The sequence below is a fragment of the Dermochelys coriacea genome, chromosome 3, assembly GCF_009764565.3.
Source record: "Dermochelys coriacea isolate rDerCor1 chromosome 3, rDerCor1.pri.v4, whole genome shotgun sequence".
Lineage (NCBI taxonomy): Eukaryota > Metazoa > Chordata > Testudines > Dermochelyidae > Dermochelys > Dermochelys coriacea.
The window spans coordinates 99238174-99251459 of record NC_050070.1 but is presented as its reverse complement, the minus strand read 5'-3'; the positions used below and the strand labels follow the sequence as shown (position 1 = coordinate 99251459).

General features: G+C 39.8%; 1 protein-coding gene across 16 annotated transcripts in view; it reads left to right on the top strand.

Annotated features, from left to right (window-relative positions):
* Positions 1–13286, top strand: part of PTPRK (protein tyrosine phosphatase receptor type K) — a 603062-nt gene that overhangs the window by 108672 nt on the left and 481104 nt on the right. The window lies entirely within an intron of this gene.

Genomic DNA, 13286 nt, shown 5'->3' with positions numbered 1-13286 from the left:
AATTCTCTACGTCAGCCACAATGTTGAAGGCTCAAATCCTGAGGCCAAGCAACAGATTGGTTCAGAATTGCAAGGACACTCTTCCTCTCAGCTGCTCACTTCAGAATGATGGTGATAATTATGCCAATAGGATAGTACTTCACCAAGTATATGGTTATCTGAGATCAAACATATGAGGTGTGAAGTTATGAGGTATAAGGCCAAGTTCTTCCAGAAGTTACCTCAGACCATGTTCACAGATTGAGGTGATCCACTGGTTAGTTTTGTGTTAAATAGAAAGGGTTGGGCTTAATAGTTTAGAGGTTATCGTACAGTTGTGAGATTGGCATCTTTTTTGGCCAATCAGAGTACTTCCTCTTTGCTGTTTAGTTTTTCTTTATTAACCCTTACGCTGAGAACTGCTGCTGTGATTCCTGAATGGTGGTGGTTATTGGCAGCAGTGAGGTTTTCATTGTATGCGTGGTATTTTATATCGTATAGAAGTAGTTGAACTGGTATATTTGGCGGTATTTTTCCACTTTTTCGGAAAATCTGCTAAACCTGTGCTTTGCATAAATAAGGAATAGTGAGTAACTTAAGTGTCCTGTGATATCTTCTAAAAGTTGCATTTCAGAATAACATGAACTGACCGTTTCTTCAATTAAAACTTGAATAATTTATAGGATGTTTATGAACTTAAATCGTACAACTAAAACGGAATCCTCCTTTGTTTACCTTCCAGAACCACAGTGCTGAATTCTTTGTTTCAGCTGCTTCACTTAAAAGCAGCAAAGAAATACAAATATTTCTATTTTAGGTGCAGTGATGTCATATAGTGTTTGGAGGAAAAAATACCGGCACCCTGAGTCAGAACTTGGCAAATACATATCTTTCAGGTTAACCGTAAAATTTTGTTAAAGAAAATATCCACAACTCCTCCTCTCTCCCGCAGTGTTTGAAATGGTCTCTGAATAGGATATATTTCTGATTATATTCTTTATAGTATGGGGTTGTTGTATTCTCTTGCATTTCCTACATTTTGTGTATTGTGTGTGATTGGAAAAATATTTCTTAAACTTGAGTTGTGGGACTCATAAAAGTTAATTATGTTTAATTAACTGATGATCAAGATGATCAAGAAGCATTGTAGCCTAAGACTACCAAAACTACTGTTACAAAACATTTTGAAGAATTGGTAGAATCATAATTTTCTGGAGGAGTTATCTTTCCCTTCTGTTTTTTTCCTTTCACGTGAATAATTGCATCTTTCAAACAAACCAAGAGGGAGAGTTGCATATCCCAAGTATGATTTGAAAAATATTTACTCTGTTAAGAATATTGATCGAGGAATAACAGATGTGGGTGGGAATCCATTTCTAACGAATTAGAATCTTCTCCAGCAGTTAGTTCCCTTTGAATATATTAAGCAGTACTTGCTAATGTTACTAAAGTTAAGAATCCCTAACATTTTGCTTTATGCCCGAGTGTTCTCAGGAGTTCAAGCTCAAAGACCACTGTAAAACATTTATTGTGGACTAAATGTAGCATAAGAGAGCAATTGGAAAGTTATAGTTTGACATCAGCATTTTTAAGCGAGACAGGTTTGGAGGGAGGCAGGAAGCAAAAAGCTGATTATAGCATTTCACATAATTGGGTTCTATAGTTTACTAAAATAAACTTAAACTTCATAGTGTTCTTTATTTTAAAATGGCTTGTTTACACTGAAGACTGGCTACTGTATATATGCACAGGAATTAATTTAATTTCTAAAAATACCCTTCTGTGATATGCTGGTTGACTGTAATGCTTCCCTGTAATGAACTTGAGACACATAGGCAAAACTGGATGAACTGGGATTTCACCCTTAATTTCAGTTCCATTTTACTTTTAATTTGAGGCTGAACTAATTTTTTAGATTTATTATTAGCAAATCTTTTCCCCATATTTTTGAAACCATCTGATTTATTATAGTAGGAGAAGCTGGAAGAACAAAAACTGTCCCTTCACAGAAGACTTAGATTTAAACAAACAAGAAAAATAAAGTAGGAAAACGTAATGTTCACACAAATTCTTAATGTATCTCATCTGAGAGAGATTAATTTCTGTATAGATGGGTGCAGGGAAAATCGGTTCATTTTCAAATGGAAGTTGCAACCAAAGTATGTAAAAAAGAAAATATTTGCTTGAAATGTTGATTTTCCTGACGTTTTATGTGGTTTGTAAAATGGAGTGTGTGAGAAGGGGGTCGTGGTGGCAGGCAAAAGCACTATATTCAACCCCAGGCATTCAGAAGCCATGCGTCAGGCCACAAGAAATCATAAGACTATTGAATAATGCTGGGTTCTTTTTATGTGCCATCTGTGTATTGAGTTTTCAAGCATTTAGGGTTCACATCTTGAAGCTTTTCTCCACAGCCATGAGGGCTAGGAGCTCTCCTTCCATATTTTAAAATGAAAACTGAGATTCTCATTTAATAACATCTTACCAGAAGATGGGACTTGAAGAAAAACGTAAAATATCATGAGTTGACAACACAGAGGAAAGCACGTACACATCAAAAATTAGGTTTATTGATTAACCAGTGGACCTTGGTGACCTAGGATATCAGTTTAGCAGGATTAAAAAAGAACAGATATTAGTATGGATAATAAGAATATCAAGTAATATAATAAATATTAAAAATTAAAAACTAGTTATGGAAGGAATATAAAACCTCATGCTTTAGGGTATTAGCTAACCTCTACTGGGGAGTAGAAAGAGACTTCCCTGGTGGGGCAAGGTATCCTATAAATGCCTAATGTGTTGTGCCTTCATCTGAAAGAGCTGACATGTTGCACTGTCAGAGAGGATAGTGGACTGAATGGACCATTGGTTGTATTTAATATGGTAATTTCTATGTTCCTATGTAGTTTAAAAATATTTTGAGCCCCCTTAAAATGGCTGCAGTTTCATTGAGGCCCTTTCAGAACATTCATATCTGCTGTGCAGTTCTCCGTAGGAAACAATGCCTTAACTGATGGGTTAAGAGAGGAGACCAAAACTTGTTTCCAGAGTGGTATAGAATCCTGAGATGCTGACTAGCGCATCCATTGATGGCAAAGCCTAGGCTGGAATTTGGTTCTCTGCCAAAAGTTAGTGATAGTTCCTGCTCTAAGGAGTGAACAGGAAAGAGTGAACATAAGCCTCAAAAGGAGCTGTTTAAAACAAAACTAAATACAAGATTTTAAAAACAATAATGGTGACTCCTAATACATACTGCAAGTGGATGAAGCACTTTTTTTTTTTAAAGGATAAGTTAAACTCGTTCAATATTGCAGATACCTTTGATGGTGTGGGGATTTTTTGGTTACTGTTTTAGTTTGTAAAAAAACAAAAACAAAAAACAACCCCCCCACATGTTTTTAAACTTGGAAGAAAGGGAGAATATTTTCCAAAAATAGTATTGTCCAATCTTGCGGTTTGGAAATCAACCAGAGCCCAATCCTGCCAACATTTGTGCGTATGAATAACATTTCTTTGGTGAATTGAGTTAGTTACTCCCTTAGTCATCAACTGCCTAATAAGTAAATGTATTCCTTAGATCGTGTCCCTTATTATTCAGAGAAGGAATTAAAATATGTGTACTTTTATTATTTTCTTATTGTAGTGCTTTGGAGCCCTTGTCATTGACCAGGGGCCCCATTATGCTAGGCACTGTACAAACACCGAACAAAAAAGGCATTCCCTTCCCCAGAGAGCTTACAATCTAAGTATAAGATAACAGTATAAGAGATCTAAGTATAAGAGACAACAGATGGATATAGATAAATGGGGAGTAGAAGGAAACAATGAGACAATATTGGTCAGCCTGATATGCAGTGATCTCAGCACACCAATGACCCTACCATTGTCAATTTTTTTTGTAGGCATCATTGTAAAGGATGGTTTAGAAACAGGCAGCTTTGTGGATGTTTAGGCCCAAGCGTGAGGGACAGCATGAAAGAAAACATGAAGGTGCTGTTTGAAAACTTAATAAGGATAATGGAGGCTGGTGTCAAAGGTAAATTAGAGGCAGGAGTTGATATTTCAGTACTGAATGAGAGATGATGGGGCCTGGGGATAAGCTGTGAAGGACATTATAAGTGAAGACAAGCAGGTTATGACTGATGCAATGGAGTAGGAGGAGCTGGTGAAGGGATGCAAAGAGAGCGGTGACAGCGTCCAAGTGTTGGGCTAGGAAAATGATCTTTGCAACAGCATTCTGAATGGATATTAGTTGGGCAAGACTGTATTGTCAATGCCAGAGAGAGAGAAATTCCAGAAAGCAAGACGCAAGATAATGTGAGCCTGGACAGGAGTTTTAGCTGTGTGGATTGATAGGAATGGCCTACCATAGATGTTGTGTGAAAAAATCTTCAAAATTAGACAGTCTGGATTTGAGAACCTGGAGGAGAGGTCAGAGTCTAAATGCAGCCCAGGTTATGGCCCTGAATGACAGGCAGGATGGTGGCGATATCCACGTTGATCAAGAAAGGAATATACATTTAGAGATGGGCGGTGCGTGAACTGCTGGCAGAGGAGGCTCGCCTTCTGGCTGAGGCCATACCTCTTTCACCGCCCAGAGCCCATCTTCTACCCCTACCCCCCACCGGACCCCAGAGGTTCCCTGCCCCCTGAAGCCACTGGCCCAGTCCTGCAGCTAGCCCCCCAGCCCTAAAGGAGTGCCGGGAGGGCAGGCGGCACCCAACCCCAGCCCTGGAGCGCTGTGGGGGCTGGAGCCGGAGAACTGGAGCCATATGCAGGGAGCAGTCACGGCAGGGGGTGGGGTCATGCCTGGCTGTTTGGGAAGGCAGAGTCTCCCCCAGCCTATGCGACCTGCTGCCCATGCATTTAGAGCTCTGTTTTAGCCATGTTGAGCTTGAGCTGATGTTTAGATGTCCATGAGATGATCTCAGAGGCAAGCTGAGCTTTTAGTTTGGACAGAAGGAAACAAGTCTGGAGTGTAGAGAGATCTGTGAGCTGTCAGCATAGAGATGGTAGTTCAGTTTGTGTTTGCTGGGATGATTACCCAGAGATAAGGGGTGTAGAAGGAGAAGAGAAGGGAACACAGGACAGAGCCTTGTGGAACCCCCACAGAAAGGTGGCAGGACCTTCAGGGGAGATGAAAAGGATCCTTTGAAGGACCATGCTGAAAAAGTGGAGAGAGAGAGAGAGAGAGAGAGAGAGAGGAGGAGAATTGGGAAAGGACAGTCACTCAAGCAAAGGTAGGACAAGATTTCAAGAATAGCATGGTTCGCTGTGTCAGAGACCCGTGTTCAGTTCTTTACAACTTCCTTCTCAGACTCCTGAATTATGTGGTGCTTGTTGCTTGCTGATTTGGAAATACACTGTAATTTGACATGAATGAACAAGGACCTGCCCCACCCTCGCAGCCCCTTTCACACTGTTTCGTCACACATAAGATGACAAAAATTGAGCCTTTTGTCCCACTTGAAGGCTGCATGGTTTTATTATATGCTATGAATATCTTTTTGGTGCTTCAGTGTGTCAGTTTAAAGTCAGCACAAAGTTGTTATGCTTGCAACTTTCTTCATTGGGTCTGCATTATGTGTCAGTTATTAAATATTGATTTTATATTAAATGTTTTTACAGGTTTTTGGTTTCTGATCTTTATGAAGCATTTCCCAGTTATGTTGCTCCATATTGCATACTGTATTTTAGCCACAGAGTTGTATATTTAGGAAAACTAAGAGACCGGTTCTTTACTTTTAGACCACAGTACAGAACAATAAGAGATTCTTTTCCAATAAGGATTTTTCATATGTAGTGACAAGTAGTACAAGCTCCAGGGCACTTATTGTCCATTGAAATAATTTGCATATATTCTATTAGGTGAATAAAATAAAAAAAAAAGTTTAATGTTTTTCTCTCTATCCCCTTCCTCCCAAGATACTTCATTCACCGGCTCAGATGAAACTAACCAACTTTTAACTCATTCTTGGTCTTGTGTATACTTCTAGCAAATACCTTGCATTCTTCAAGGAACAGCATTCACATCTCTCCTTCCCCCAGCTCCCTTATCCATTCCCTTTTTTAAGTAGTGGCAGACAGGAAAGAACATATTGTGGTTGAAACAATAACCAAATCACTGCACAGTGTCAAAAGTATTTAAAGATAGTCCTATAATATGTATGTGAACACTGGCTTACTGTGTAAATTCACTAGCTAGCATGAAAACAAGCTGAAGAACAACCTCAGAACCTTGTTGGTTTTTGTTTTTTTAAAGGGTATAGGGAATATGGGAGGTATTAATTCTCTGCATTCCTAACAGTCAGCTGTAGAGCAAGACTTGAAATGTGATATCCTTTTCAGAAGCTCATTTAGCTCATGCTTGCAGGGTAGGTGCCAAGTTACTAAGCTGTCAAGTGCTGCTTGAAAGAAAAATACTATTATAGGTTTAAACAGTTGACTGTTGCTGCTGAGGAAAAATGTGGGGACAGGTTGCCACTTCATGTTTGGTTCTTACGCCAGGTTGGAGATGCATTATCAGTTGTGATCCAGACTGTGCAGGGGAGACACCTCCAGGGGCATGAGGACTTATGTATCACCCCTCCACCTGCCATCCATATGAACTGTGGGAAATCTTCCAGGGAGGAGCCAGCCCATAGAACGAATCTGGTAGGAACAACTGCAGAAGCAGTGTCAGCCTGGACGTTTGGACAATGACAGTATCATCAGACTACTTTCTACAATGTTTTGTTTTGAACGTTCTTCCTTTCTCCTCTGCTGCCTGGCAGCTTGCTCCTGCTATGCCTCTCTTCCCTCGCTCAGTCTCTTCCCTTCAGCATCACTTGTCTTGCCTTCCTCCATTCTTTCCTCTCTCATCCCTTTACTGGCATCTTTTTGCTGTTTGCTCTGATGAATCCCTTCCTGTGTTCCCTTCTCTTCCACCTTTTCCCTGTATTACATTTAACATGAAGAATAAAATAGAATATAAATAACTAAACCCAACCCAACATGTGCAAACAAAAACAGGAAAGAAAAAACAAAACCTTATTGAATCAATGTGATGGTCACAAACCATTGCTTTTTTCCACATGTTTCTTTGTTCTATCCCATCCTGTGTTTGCCTCATCTATTTAAATTGTAAGCTCGATGGGGGAAGGATTCTCTTTTCTCTGTACTTTGCCTATCATGATATGGCCTCGGTCTTGGTTGGGGTCTGTAGGCAGTACCGTCATAGGCGCCGACTCCATGGGTGCTCTGGGGCTCAAGCACCCGCAGAAAAAAAATAGGGGGTACTCAGTACCACGAGCCATAGTGGTTCCTCCCTCCCTTCCTCCCCCCCCCCCCGGAGTTTCGTATGGGAGGTCTGCTCACAGTGCAGGCCCTAGCCCCAGATAGAGCTTGAGTGTGGAATTGATAAGTTCTGTGCTGCTCCCAGGTTCTGCCCTTGGGGCAGGGAGTTTGTTTATAAACAAAGACAGGGTGATTAAGATAACAAAAGGCTTGTCATTACATTAAATTAAGGATCATTAGATGACTCTGAAATCATTTCCAGGTACTCCATTTAAAAGATGGGAAACAAAGGGTAGGAATAAATGGTCCATTTTCAGAATGGAGAGAGGTAAGTGGTGGTGTCCCCAAGGAACTGTACTGGGACCAGTGCTATTCAACATATTCGTAAATGATCTGCAAAAAGGGGTAAACAGTGAGTTGGCAAAATTTGCAGATTATTCAAAACTACTCAAGATAGTTAAGTCCAAAGTTGACTGCAGAGACTTACAAAGCTGTAGCTCACGAAAGCTTATGCTCTAATAAATTTGTTAGTCTCTAAGGTGCCACAAGTACTCCTTTTCTTTTCACAAAATTGAGGTGACTGGGCATCCGATAAAGTGGGGCTGTAGCTCACGAAAGCTTATGCTCAAATAAATGTGTTAGTCTCTAAGGTTCCACAAGTCCTTCTTTTCTTTTTGCAGATACAGACTAACACGGTTGCTACGCTGAAACCTGTCAAAATGGCTGATGAAATTAAATGTTAAATGCAAAGTAATGCACATGGCAACATATGATCACAACTATACATACAAAATGGTGTGGGGGTGGATGTTCTAAATTAACTGTTACCTGTCAAGAAAGACATCTTGGAGTCATGGTCACTATGCTTCCAGAATACTGCAACTTTATAAGAATCCTTCTCACTGTGCTTCTATCATCCTGAACTGTGGAATACTCATTCTCCAGCTTCAAAATTCTTAAAAATTATCTCCAGTCATCAGTGGGACAGACACAACTGAATAATGTAGCTGTCCTTAACGTGCATCAAGGCCATACCAGGGAACTAGATGTAAATAAGATTGCTGACAGTTATCCAGAAAGCTACAGTGAGACATAATGTCTTTAAACTGGGACGTTAGTGAAGACAGCTTGTAGGTGATTGGAATGATTTTAATATACTGTAATTCATGATGATTATGTAGTTCATAAAAATGTAATCATTAAAATAGTAAAGATACCAATGATAGATACATTCAATAACTAGAATATGCAAGTAGTATATAAATAGGATGAAAATACCCTCCCCCCAAAACTGGCAGCCCCCCCCAACACACACCCCTTCAAAAGCACCCCCGGCAAAAACAAAAGTCAGTGCATGAAAGTACCATAATACTAATAATTATTAATAATAAAGCAGTGTAATGAAAACTTGCGCAGTGCCCGCTCGTATTCTGTCTAGTTTCACAGTAGTAGCTTTTAGTATAAGCATGAATAGTCACTAAGTCATTTATTAAACTACTGCACAGCCCAACCCTATCTTGACGTTCTTTAGAGTTTCTCCATTCAGGCAGTGGAGGGGTTAAACAGAACCTGAACCTAAATTTAAAACAGTGCTATTTCCAGTTTGATATACTTGCAATAGTGCTCCAATTTAAACGAGACTGCAAATTTCGAGAGAGACAAAAACAGAACAAAAATTGCACGTTTTAAATCCTCCCATTTTTATAACTCCCTTGAGACACACAATGCAACTTTTTGTCTAATTCATGAATTACAGTATAGCTGGGGGATTGTGGTTGTAAACTTGTTTATCAGAAAATACAGTAACAGCTTTCTAGGCCAATTTGAAATAGTCTGGTTGGGAAAGATTGTAAAGCTTGAGTTAAATCTCAGTACCATACAAGTTCTTGCAACACAATCTGACACTCTCTTCTCCTTTTCTCTTCCTCTTACTTCCTCTTAAAGTGATTAGCAAAAACTTTGTGTCCCTGATGTCCTGGGTATAATGTATACATGTTGTGTACATATGTGCATAATTTATATAATTGGCCCCTTCATCCCTCCAACGTATAAATGACATGGGACTTGTGGGTGAACTGCAAAGCAGAAATTTTAAGTTAATCACAACTTTTGTTCTGAATGTCCTCATTAATTGGGCTGTTCAAAGGTTTCTGCACAGAAATTTTACCAAAGAGTTCTTAAAATGCTTCCCCTAACGCATAAAATCTTTTTGCTATGTCCTAGCTCATTGAAGAATGGAACATCAATGCCAGAAGCGGTAGCATATGTGATAAATGGTATATTTGATATCACATTGGGGGATATCTTTAGTGAACTAGTAAGTATCAAAAGGGAATGAGAGTTGGGCAGGGAGATGGAGGAGTAATTTTAGAAAGATTAACCAGTTTGTGGGAGCACCAAAACAGACACAGTGTTGAAAGTCTCTGTATAAAGTTGGGCTTTAACTTTTTTTACGCTTTTGCAGTTCACATTTAAATTAGATGCTAAAATGGGGTCTTATTTGTTATGTTTGCTCTGCATGTTGACTTTGAAAGCACAGTTGGAAGCAAAATTCTTTCATCCAAGTAAATCAGGTCAATAACTGTAAGAATACATCACCCTATATTTTTTGTTTTGGAAAAAATAGCTATTTTAGTATTGGGAAAAATGTGTATTTAAATAGGGAATGTTGTCTACAATGATTAGAGCGTGAGATCAGGAGCCAAGATTCTAGTCCCACCTCTGATATTTATCTTGGGCTAACGTGTATCTCAGTTTACTTCTCTGTAAAATTGGGGTGCTTGCCCGTCAGACAGGTGTGTTGAGATGTATTGAATGTTTGGAAAGCACACTGATGAAAGGTGAAATATAAGAACAAAATATTAGTGTTACACCATTTACATTTTACTTTGATATTCTTAAATGAGTAGATTGACATTGTGATTTATTTAGAGTCAGAGAAAGAAATCAAGATTTCTTATGCTAAAATAAGAAACTAGTGCCTAACATTGACTATGGGTGGATGTGTACTTAATGCAAACTGTTCTCACTTTCACTGTGGCTGCCTGCTCCTCTTTTTTGTTTTGGAGACAATACATTGAAATTGTTGTGAACTGTTCTCCTGATAAGCTCAGCTTTTTATAAAATTAATACCCACTTTTTCTCTTACACTGGCTTTTGTGGCTCAGCTCTTTCCTGGTTCTCTTCCTATCCTGCTGTCATTTCCATGTGTATTTCCTCCACTGGCTCTTAATCATCTCATCTTCCCCCAACTGTTGGTGTCTTCTCAGGGTTCTGTTCCTGGCCTATAACTCTTCTCTCTCTGACCTTATCTCTTTTGGCTTCAAATATACCCCTTCTGCCAGTTATGCTGACTTTCTACCACAGAACCCTCTCATTCCATCCATTTGCTTGCTTCTAGCTGCCATCTCATATTGGGTGTCTGTCTACCATCTCAAATACGGTCTAACCAAAAGAGAACTTTTAATCTTTTTGAAAAAGATTCTCTCCTAGGCCATTAATCTTGATGGATCTTTGACTCCTCTTTTAAAAGTTTGACACTAACTCGATGAGCAGAAAACCTACACTGGGACTGGGATGACCAATCGTACTTCATGAATAATGAACAGCATATAATGAATAGTTTGTTTACAGCCATGGGCTGAAATTTGTTTGCATTAGCTATTCTGTGAATATTTACTAATAATGAATTCTTTCATAGAAATCTGTTTGTTTACGAATAATTTATGAACAGAGAAAAGGCTAAATTCTTTGGATAATTTATTGGCAATGAATAATTAAACTAAAGAAAAAGTAAGTTTCATGGTCATGGGTACAGATTTGCTAAAAGCCAATGTGATCTTAGGTATGTCTACACGGCAAAGAAACCCCCCGGCTGGCTCCTAGGGCTGTTTCATTTCTGTGCAGTCTTGCGGGCCCAGGGTTAAGGTTAGGGTTGTCTTTGCTGTGAAGGGCAGGTCTACGTTGCCCTGCAGTTTGGATTGTGGGGTGTTGTAAATAGCAGTGCACACCAGAATGCTCTGTAACTCCCCCTTGTGGACTCTGCAGGCATGACCTAAAAGATTCTGAGTTCATGTTAAAGTAGTCCTGCTACGCCTCTCCATAGTCTGAACCATGGGCAGTGTAGACAACCCCTTAAATAACTTTTTAAACAGCTCTGGAAATAGCCACTTTTGCATTCACTGGTGTTCAGTAGGAAATTTCCTCTTTTCCCCTAAACAGGGGTGGTGAAGCCATTTTTCTCCAGTGTAGGCAACCTTTCAAATGTCACCTTCCTTGCTGAATCTGTGGACAGATCACTCCAGTGCTATCAGTTGTAACATAAGTAGGATCAGGTAAATAATCCTAAAAAAATGGGGGCTGAATGAGGGGTAAAGTAGCAGAGAGCCAATCTCTCCACTTACTCCTTCTTTTCCATCCCCACTGACAGTGAGGAAGGGCAGTAGTGGAGATCTCCCTACAGTTAGGAGGATTTTGGAGTCAGAAGAGTGGGAAGCAATAGTTCCTCTCCCTTCCAGAGGAGGGGAGGTGTTGGGTGGTGAAGGAGTTCAAATACCTAAGTTATCAGATACCCAATAGCCTGAGCAAGACTAATGTCTAGATATTCATATTGGAAAAATGCCTATTTAAATAGGGAATGTTGTCTACAATGATTAGAGCAGGAGACTGGGAGTTAAGGTTCTAGTCCCACCTCTATTTACTTTGGGCTAACGTATTTCAGTTTACTTCTCTGTAAAATTGGGGTGCTTGCCCATCGGATAGTTGAGTTTTAATGAATCCTACCACCCTCCCCTTCTCAGAAGCTGGGGTTGTGCTTGAGGCTGCACTTCTCACCAGTCTTTATCCCCTGTGCATTCTGATTGGCTTCTGGTAAGTGTGATGTTATTGACGTGAACTGTGACCAAGAAATTGGAACAAAGGTCTGTAACTATGTGGGTGTGAGTGATTGCTGGACCCAGGCCATAAGCCACAATGTTGGTCTGAAAAGGATTGGGCTCAAACTAGGAAGGAGTCTAGTCTGTGAAAGAAGCTTATTGGGACATCTCTGAGGGTAAGATTTACCTGTATTCAGTTTCCTTCTGTATTAGGCTTAGACTTGTGTGTTTTGTTTTATTTTGCTTGGTAACTTACTTTGTTCTGTCTGCTATTACTTGGAACCACTTAAATCCTCCTTTTTATACTTAATAAAATCACTTTTGCTTATTAATTAACCCGGAGTAAGTAATTAATACTTGGGGGAGCAAACAGCTGTGCATCTCTCGGTGTTATAGAGGGCGGACAATTTGAGTTTACCCCTGTATAAGCTTTATACAGAGTAAAAAGAATTTATTTGGGGTTTGGATCCCACTGGGAGCTGGGTGTCTGGGAGCTGGAGACAGGAACACTTGCTAAGCCATTTTCAGTTAAGTCTGCTGGGCGTGGGTCGGACTCTTGGTCTGTGGCTGCAGCAGGCCAGCGTGTCTGGCTCAACAAGGCAGGGTTCTGAAGGCCCAAACTGGCAGAGAAAATGGGTTCAGAGGTAGTCTGAGACATCAGGTGACAGTGCCAAGGGAGTCTCTGTGACCGAACCCATCACAGTAAGTTTCAAGCCCTATCTTTCAATATGAACTTCTGATTATTAAAATTGCTTTTAATAAATAGAAGTGTGGTGGCTTGACAACATGAGAGATGGATGTGATTAAGCATAATATGTAGAAAGTTATGCATGGGCAGGGGGATGGGTCAATGATTCTTTTGAAGTAGTCTGAGTGATATGTATAGCATGATGGTTCAGGATGGTTTTTGTCCATCCAGAGTTCTGAAATACTTGTTTCACAGATTTGGGGTTAGTTTTAGCTCTTGTAACAGATTAAAAATGTATGCCTTGAAATGAAAGTTACATCAGAAACATTGTCATATCTAATTTTTAGTATTATTCGTGAGTAATTTTAGTTTGCCATTCTGCTTGTATTTTCAGGTGAGGCCTGAAGTTGGTTATTGAGCTGATAAAGCAGAGGGAGATAAGAACATGTTGTTAGAAGCAGGGAGAC